Source organism: Myotis lucifugus, unplaced genomic scaffold, assembly GCF_000147115.1.
Source record: "Myotis lucifugus unplaced genomic scaffold, Myoluc2.0 scaffold_4, whole genome shotgun sequence".
NCBI lineage: Eukaryota > Metazoa > Chordata > Mammalia > Chiroptera > Vespertilionidae > Myotis > Myotis lucifugus.
In genome coordinates, this window is record NW_005871052.1 from 3,444,656 (window position 1) to 3,454,049 (window position 9,394).

At 42.5% G+C, this 9,394-nt stretch overlaps 1 pseudogene; it reads right to left on the bottom strand.

Annotated features, from left to right (window-relative positions):
- Positions 1-3,372: 3,372 nt before the first annotated feature.
- LOC102438668 lies at positions 3,373-3,864 on the bottom strand (annotated as a pseudogene).
- Positions 3,865-9,394: the final 5,530 nt, after the last annotated feature.

Genomic DNA, 9,394 nt, shown 5'->3' on the forward strand with positions numbered 1-9,394 from the left:
CACCGAGACCCTTGCAGTTATTTGAAAAGTAACACTACCCTGGCAAGAGTCATGCCACACTGGCCAGAGATACACTACCTCAGCCTCAGGCCCTGGGACCCCGGCCACCCAGGCTGTGGAATCTGGGACCTCACAGTGAGCTCATGTAAGCAGACCTCAGGTAACCCTTGCCACAAGAGCTGGAACAACATGCAAATCCACAATAGCTTGCAAGATGAGGCTGGATGAATCACATTATCAAACAACCTGTGAGGAGACTTCATTCATAAATGAAAAACTAATATCCAAAAGCCAACCTCATCACAAGAACCCAAATAATGCAAGTAGGGTGCTCTGTTAGTACACTGAGCTCATGAGACCTGAGAGACTGCACCACTGGGTACCACAAATAACCAACTACATAGGACCACCCCCAAAATAATCCGGATAGCATAGCAGTTAGATCTAAGACATAGAAACAATTACAATGGGACAACAAAAATAAGGAGACAAAGACACAATCCCCAAAGGAAAAAAAAAGAGGAATCGCCAGAAAAGGAATTAAATGAAATGGAGGCAAGTAATTTGTCAGAGAGAGAATTCAGAGTAGTGGTTATAAGGATGCTCAGACATCTGGATAACAAATATACACAACACAAAGAGAATTAGAAGGAGCTGAATGAGAATTTCACCAGCATGGTTAAGAATCAAGAAGAAATGAAGAATTACATAGCTACAAAAAGAACACAATAGATGGTTTCAACAGACTAGAAGAAGCTGATGACCGAATCGTGAGTTAGAAGACAAATTAGAAAAAAAATTAGCTAAGCTGAGGAGCTACTTGAGAAAAATTAAGAAATAGAAGGAGAGTCTAAGGGATCTTTGGGACAACTAGAAATTAAGCAATATCCTCATAATAGGGTTGCCAGAAGAAGAGGAATCTGAGCAAGGACTAGAAAATCTGTTTAAATAAATAATGACAGAAACCTTCCCAGACTTGGGAAAAAATGTCACACAGATCCAAGAAGCACAGAGTCCCAAGTAAGATGAACCCAATAAGACCCACACCAAGACACATCATAATTAAAGTGGCAAACATACAAGACAAAAAAAGAAACATAAAGGCTGCAAGAGAGAGACAGAAAGTTACGTACAAGGGATCTCCTATTAGACTATCAACTGATGTATCAACAGAAACACATCAGGCCAGAAGGGAATGGAATAAAGTATAAAAAGTAATGCAAAGCAAGGGAATGAATCCAAGAATACTCTATCCAGCAAGGCTATCATTCAAAATTGAAGGTGAAATCAGGAGGTTCACAGACAAAAATAAGCTAAGGGAGTTTATTACCACCAAGCTAGCAATGCAAGAAATGATAAAGGGACTGCTGTAAAGAAGAAGTAGAAAGTGAGAAAGGAACACCGGCATAAAGAACAAAAAATAAGTACCTATCCTATATAATAAAAGCCTAATAAGATAAATTGTCCCCTTGGGCGGTGATTCGACCAGGAGACCAGGAATTCAACTGCTTGCTATGACATGCGCTGACCACCAGGGGATGGCATGGAACATGGTGAGCATCAGCGACATGGCACTGGCAACATGCAGCATTGGAGGCACTGCCGGCCCTAATGGGCACTGATGAGAACGGGACCGTGGCAGGATGGTGGAGCAGGTGAGCGGGCAGTGCCAGGCCAAGGTGGGTGCAAGCAGGGGCCTCATTGCCCTGCTAATCACCCTGCAGATTGTGACCAGTTGCTGAGGGAGCCGGGCAGGGAACCCCATCCGCAACTGATCATCACGCAGATGGTGACCAGCAGCAGCGTCAGGGGCGGGGATGCTGCCTGGCTCCAGGAACTGAGGGAGCTGGGCTGGGGTCCCAGCCCCAATTGATCGCCCCACAGGCAGGATGGTAAAGCTGGTGAGTGGACAGCACCAGGCCAAGGTGGAGTGCCAGGCTGGACTGCAGGACTGTGAGGCTGGAGGCACAAGCTGGGGATGCGAGGCTGGGGGCATGAGCTGGGGCCCGATTTCTGCAGGCCACCCCGAGGGACCCCACCCATGCACGAATTCATGCACTGGACCCCTAGTCAATAATAACTTTAAATGTAAACAGATTAAATGCTCCAATCAAAACACATAGGGTAGCCAAATGAATAAGAAAACATGACCAATATATATGCTTTCTACAACAGACCCACCTCAGAACAAAGGAATTACAGACTGAAAGTGAAGGGATGTAAAAAAATTCTTCAGGCAAATGGAATTTTAAAAAAATCTGGGTTAGCAATACTTATATCTGACAAAATAGACCTCAAAGTGAAGGCCATAACAAGAGATAAGGAGGGCCACTTCATAATACTAAAGGGAGAAATTCTACAAGAGGTATAACTCTCATAAACATATATGCACTCAATACAGGAGCAAACAAATACATAAAAGTCTTCTGGAAGATATCAAGGAAGAAATCAACAGCAATACTTCATAGTGGGAGACTTTTTTAAAAAATATTATTTCATGTTTTATTGAAATTTTAATCATGGGCTTAAAAATGTAATGATTCCATTTATTTATTTTTCTCTTTATTGATTAAGATATTACATATGTGCCCTTATCCCCTCCATTGACCCACACCACCCTACTCATGCCCTCAACCCCCTGGTGTCTGTGTCCATTGGTTAGGCTTATATGCATGCATACAAGTCCTTTGGTTGATCTCTCCCCCTTACCCCTGCCCTCCCCTACCTTCTCTCTGCAGTTTAAGCATCTGATCGATGCTTCTCTGTCTCTAGATATGTGTTTGTTCATCTGTTTATGTTGCTCATTATAGTCCACAAATGAGTGAGATCATATGATATTTATCTTTCTGTGACTGACTTATTTCACTTAGCATAATGCTCTCCAGCTCCATCCATACTGTTGCAAATAGTAGGAGATCCTTCCTTTTTATAGCAGCATAGTATTCCATTGTGTAGCTGTACCACAGTTTTTTAATCCACTCATCTGCTGATGGGCACTTAGGCTGTTTCCAAATCTTAGCTATGGTAAATTGTGCCACTATGAACATAGGAGTGCATATGTCCTTTCTGATTGGTGTTTCTAGTTTCTTGGGATATATTCCTAGAAGTGGGATCACTGGGTCAAATGGGAGTTCCATTTTTAGTTTTTTGAGGAAACTCCATACTGTTCTCCACAGTGGCTGCACCAGTCTGCATTCTCGCCAGCAGTTCAGGAGGGTTCCTTTTTATCCACATAAAGGCAATGTTGGTACAGAAGTACAGTATTTCTATTCGTTGTTCGAAGTATGTACAACACACAGCACTGCTGTATCAGGTAAACATGTGCACAGGGGAAGATGAGGCGTGGGCTCATAGAAAGCAGTCAAATGGAAATCAAAAGGACTTTCTCTTTGAGAGTTCCCCTGTCTTTATTTGTAGAGGTTATCCAATAATTTCTTTAATTACATCACATACTTCTGAGTCCATTCCTGAGCTACTCTGTTGTACTTTTCTCTATCTGTTTTGTAGATCCGAGCAATCTCTGGCACTAAAGGATCATCTGGATTAGGATCACACAACAGAGAACAGATGGACAAGAGTACTTTTGAAATAGTTAGTGCTGGAGACCACTGTGACCACAGAATATCAAGACAAATGCTGCCATTACTGTTAATATTTGGATGATAAATTCTTGTTGTAAATGCAACCTTAGGTGGTTTGAAGGGATAATCTGTTGGGAAATGAATTGTCAAGAAAATACTCCACCCTGATAGGGACTGTCGTTTGGCCCCATTATTGTAGCTTGCCAATGGAACATATCATCTCCAACAGGACCTGCTGAACACTGTGCTGGGGGGTCCCGTGCCAGGTCATTCAATTCCTGGGTTGTGGGCTAGATCTCCAGTAGGGAGCCTGCAAAAGGCAGCCGATTGATGATTCTCTCTCATCATTGATGTTTCTTCTCTCTCTTCCTCTCCTTTCTATTCCTAAGTGTTGCTAAATTCCCCGGGCGGCTCCTTTCGACAAATTTTTAACATAGCCCAGAGGGCCTATATATGTCTTCTGTCCATTTCTCCAGCCAATTACCCAAACCCTCCACTTACCCCTTGACACAGCAATACTGGTCTTGTTTTAGGTCTTTAAATTGACTCTATTGTCTCTTTATTATCATATAACTCCTATTATCTCTTTCTGAAACTTTTGCCCACACACTCTTATTTATGTGGCAAACTCGTACTCTTTAGATTTCAGCTTATAAATAATTCCCTTAGTAAGATATTCTTGAACTTCTAGGTTAGGTCTTTCTTGTAATATTTTTCAAATAACATTCTGTACTTTTTGTTTTATAAATTATCATATGTTTTATTTTCCCCATAAATTTGTCAGAATAATGGGAATATCATTATCCCCCAAAATTGTAGATATGTTTAATATTGATAGCAAAAGGGACTTTGCATATGTTAGTAAGGTTATGGACTTTGAGATTGGGAGGTTATCCAGAAAGGACCTATATAATCACATGACTCATTTAAAGCAGAAAACCTTACTCTGCTGAAGTCGGAAAGATGTGGTAGAAGAAAAGAAAACAGATAATTGAAGGCTAATAGGGAATTGAGCTTCCAGTTCTGGCTTTGAAGATGGAGAAAGGAGGTCATGTGGATGGCTTCACAAAACTAGAAAAGACCCTCAATTGACAGCAAAAAATAAAAAATAAATTGGGAACTCAGTCCTACAACCACAAAGAATTAACTTCTGCCAATAACCTGTATGATCAAAGAAACAGATTCTCCACGCCAGTCACCATAAGGGAATATAGCTAAGTTTATGATAATTTGTTATGGCAGTCATAAAATGTTAACACCTTAATAGTCTGAAGATACATGAAGGCAGAGTTTTTATCTGCCTTTATTCACCCAATATTGCCAGTGTGCAGCTCAGTGCTTGGCAGAAAGTATTTTAATCAAGATATTTTGAACTCAACATAATGAAACAGGAGAGAGATAAAGTTATTTGGTCTTACCTAGAGGCGGGCGGTTATTTATAAAAAGAAAGACAACACATACAATATAGCAATGAAAGAATCATAGACCAGTCATGTCAATATATTCATGATTATGCCCAAGGTAATCTCTTATAGCTAGTTTTTTTTTTAAAAAAATTAAGTTCATTTTGGGTGATATTGGTTAATAAGATTATATAGTTTTCAAGTGTACAATTCTATGATACATTACCTGTATATTTCATTGTGTGCCCATAACTTATAGGTAGTTTTATTTAGAGAAAATGTTATGCACAGTCTGCAATGAAAAAAATTCAACTTATAATATCACTGTTTTAATATTAGCAATTACATGAACTCTCTTGCTTGATTCCATAAAGAACTTCAATGAATTTAGACAATGCATCTCAAGTACTTATTCCACTTATTTCTCAACTTATACTATTTTTTTAATAATCATTTTGAGGAGAGACAAAATGGTGGCAGAATAGAGGGACGTGTCCTGAGCCTTGTCCCGGAGCAGATATAATGAGCAACTAAATTGAATAACATCCACCCTGAATTGGCAAAGTAGACACAGCTGGTGAGACAATTCTCAGCTGGGAAGGGCAGAGGATGCCTGGAGAATGGTAAAATCAGGGATCTGGACTGGAGAGAACCAAGAGACCTCCAAGCCCAGAGGGTCAGAAGGAAACCACACAGCACCGAGGCCATGTCCCTTGGGACAGGTGTAGTGTCTGACTGTGGAACTGTGGAAAAGTGGTCTACAGGACAGCTGGTGGCAGCGGATTCTAGATCTGGGTCCACAGCCAAGAGAGACTGAGCCCAGAGGGTCAGCCAGGATGGGTGCCCAGGCTGCGCTGTGCCTGGGGGGAGAGGGGCTTGCAGTAGCACAGTTCTTTCCCCTCTTTTTGGTCTTTGCTTTTGTTTGCTGAACCTAGTTCATAGGACCTTTCAAATACAGACACTCACCCATGGCTGAGGTGCAGGTGGAGGTGCGGACTTGTGGAATCTGGGGAGAGGTGGGAAGAGGAGAGGTTTGGGGAGAAGTGGCTGCAAGACTGACTCTGAATCATACCTGATGTCCCGGACCTAGGCAGCCATGTTCTCCTGAAGAGATAGCCCTTCCCTGCAGTCTCCAGGCAACTAATACAGCCACACCCAGACTACACCCTGAGTGGCACAAAGGGTACAAAAAAAAATCTGAATAGTCCCTGAGAGCCCTCAAGTATTGGCCTAAAGAGAGGCCTTCAGTCCCAGCAACAGGAAACTGAGAACGGCAGACAGTACAGAACAGTGGGATCTTAAACCAACCCTCATTTTTATTTTTAATTTTTTAATTTTATTATTATTTTGTTATCTCTTTTTATTTTATTTGTTTTTGTATTTTCTATTTCTTTTTGCATTATTTTTTCATAATTCTATTTTTTTATTTTATCCTATTTTTAGATTAATTTTTTGTTTAATTTATTATTTTTTTTTCTTTTCTTTCTTCTTATCCACTCATCCTGTTTCTACTTCCTCTATAATGAACTGAGGTCCTCCCCACATTAATCCAATTCCTTAACTTTACTTTCTGTATATAAATTTCTGCCCCCACCCTCTTTACTGGGTATTTGGTGTTTATATGTTTTGGTTAATCTGTTTGTTCTCTGTTGTTTTCTCCATATATATTCTTTTTCTTTTCTCTCATAGCATTTTTCTCTCTCTTCTATATCATTTGTGCTCTCTTTTCTCTCCCCTAATTCTCTTTTCTCTGGTGGTCACTTGTATTGGGGTTATCAGTGTTGTGAGTACATTCGTGATTTGTTCCCTTTGTGTTGTTCCTTGTTGAGGTTAATTTTATCCTGTTTGGCCAGTGTGGTAGAGAGTGAGCCACATAACCAGACACCCAGAGAGCAGACTCCATCCACAAATGGGTCAATAAGCCTCCAGACCCAACTACAGAGGCAGGAAGAAGGCAGCAGTGAGGGAGAGACCATGAGTGAGTAAGGGAGCAAAAGAGGAGTGTGTAGACATGGAGAGAGAGAGAGAGAGAGAGAGAGAGAGAGAGAGAGAGAGAGAGAGAGTTAGATCCTGCAGGACATTCAGGGGAAGCCTGAATGGGCTCGCCTAACCAGGTAGCCTCTGCTACTGTTGCAAACAATCCCAGAGCAGCTGGCTATTCTGCAGATGCCGCACCTTTTTGAGGGGAGAGCAGCTGTGACTGTTTAGCCCAGCCTCACCTCCACCCAGGTGCCCTCAGATAACACCTGGGACTCTACAGCCACCCCCACCAGGGACCTGCTGCCTCGGCTGCAATCCCACAGTCACCGAGACTCCAGCCATGCCAGGCGCAGGTTCCTGTGAGTTCCAAAGCACACTCCCCTCTGGCAAGCCCAATGCTGCAACCCAGGGCACAGTGACCACATGGGCAGCAACCATGTGAGCAGCCCACCCCCATCCAAGGAGCAGCAGCCCCGTGAACAGCTCGCCCCAGTTTGAGGCATGCCAGCCCCACAGGGCCCACCCCCATCCAAAGAGCATCAGCCACACACAGCCCACACCTGTTTGAGGAGCAGTGGCTGCATGAGCAGCCCACCCTTATCTGAGAAGCAGTGGCCTGCGAGCAGCCTGCCCCTGTCAGAGCAGCAGCAGCTATGTGAGGTGCCCGCCCCCATCCAAAGAGCAGCAGCCGTGCAAGCAGCCCGCCCCCCTACGAGGAGCAGCAGCTGTGCAAGCAGCCCCCCCACATCTTAGGAGCAGCAGCCCAACACAGTGTGCCCCCACCAGAGGAGCAGCAGCTGCACAAGCAGCCAGCCCCAATTCAATAAGCAGTAGCCACGCACAGCCAGCCCCCATCTGAGTAGCAGCAACTGCAAGAGCAGTCTGCCCTTGCCAGCCAGAGGCGCCACCACTGCTTTGAGCAGTCCCCACCAGAGGAGCTGCCACCAACTGTGGAGCAGCCACTGCCAAAACTGCCCAAGGATCAGCTGCCACCCAAGGAGCCACTGCCACCCAAGGAGCAGTCCCTGCACAACTCAACACCTAGATCCTTCAGTGAGAGCAAAAATGGGGAGACAAAGAAGGCCCCAAAGGAAAGAAAAGGAGAAATCACCAGAAAAGCAGCTAAGTGAAATGGAGGCAGACAATATATCAGAAAAAGAATTCAGAATAAAGAGTCATACAGTTCAAAAACTGGATGGATGAAAAAATCAACAACTGATATAAGAATCAAGAAGAAATAAAGAGTGATATAGCTACAATAAAAAAAAAACACACACATGGAAAGTTTCAACAGTAGACTAGGAAAAGCAGAGGACCAAATTAGCGAATTAGAAGACAGGGAAGCAAAACACACTCAAACTGAACTGCAATTGGAGAAAAAGAAAAAAGACAGGAGAGGAGCCTAAGAGAGCTTTGGAGCAACAAGAAATGAAGCAACATACAGATAATAGGGGTGCCAGAATGATGGGAAGAGGAACAAGGGTTAGCAAACCTAATTGAAGAAATAATGTCAGAAAACTTCCCTGATGTGGGGAAGAAAAATTTAAAAATTGCCGAAACCGGTTTGGCTCAGTGGATAGAGCGTCGGCCTTCGGACTGAAAGGTCCCAGGTTCGATTCCGGTCAAGGGCATGTACCTTGGTTGCGGGCACATCCCCAGTAGGAGATGTGCAGGAGGCAGCTGATTGATGTTTCTCTCTCATCGATATTTCTAACTCTCTATCTCTCTCCCTACCTCTCTGTAAAAAATCAATAAAATATATTTAAAAAAAAAATTACACAAGTACAGAAAGTCCCAAACAAGATGAACCTGAAAAGACCCACATCAAGACACTTCGTAATTATGATGGCAAACATTCAGGAAAAAGAGAGAATCTTAAAGGCTGAAGAGAGAGACAGAAAGTTACGTACAAGGGATCTCCCATTAGATTATCAAATTATTTCTCAACAAAAACACCTCAGGCCAGAAAGGAATGGAAGGAAATTTACAAAGTGATGTAAAGTAAGGGTTTGAATCCAAGAATACTCTATCCACCAAGACTATCATTCAAAATTGAAAGGGAAATAAAGAGCTTCAGAGACAAAAAAAGGCTAAGGGAGATTATCACTACCACACCAGCAATGCAAGAAATGCTAAAGAGACTGGTGTGAGGACAAGAAATAAAAAGAGAAGAAGGGACACAGGTACAAAAAATAAAAATGATTACAAACAAGTACCTATCAATAATAACTTTAAACGTAAACAGACTATATGTTCCAAAAAAAAGACATCGAGTGGCTGAATGGATAAAAAACATGATCCATATATATTCTGTCTACAAGAGATCAACTTCAGAACAAGGGACTCATGCAGACTGAAAGTGAAGGAATGGAAACATATCTTTCAGGCAAATGGAAATAAAAGAAAAGCTGAGGTAGCAATACTTATATC